The following is a 302-nucleotide window of genomic DNA, read 5'->3' as shown; positions in this document are numbered from 1 at the left end:
GAGCCTGGGGCTGGGCGCATCCTCTTCTGGACTGAAAGAGCAGCCAAGACAGTCCTCCGTGATCCACAAGGTCCTCCTGAGGGGCTCTTCTTTTTCCTGGGCAATGAAAACACACACAATAAAACAAAACACCATAGCAAGGCCTCCCTCCCCCCTCTCTTCCCTTACTCGCTTCTTGGGAACGCTGGATCCCTGCAAACCCCCATCCCTAGGGGGGTGGTAGTGCAGAAGAATCGGGTGGAGATGTCTGGAAGCTAGCGAGTCCCCGGGGAGCCGTTCACCTGGGCACGGAGTCGGGGCTT

Source organism: Elephantulus edwardii, unplaced genomic scaffold, assembly GCF_000299155.1.
Source record: "Elephantulus edwardii isolate Elephantulus edwardi_28Jun2011 unplaced genomic scaffold, EleEdw1.0 scaffold00170, whole genome shotgun sequence".
NCBI lineage: Eukaryota > Metazoa > Chordata > Mammalia > Macroscelidea > Macroscelididae > Elephantulus > Elephantulus edwardii.
This window is presented reverse-complemented; position numbering follows the sequence as displayed.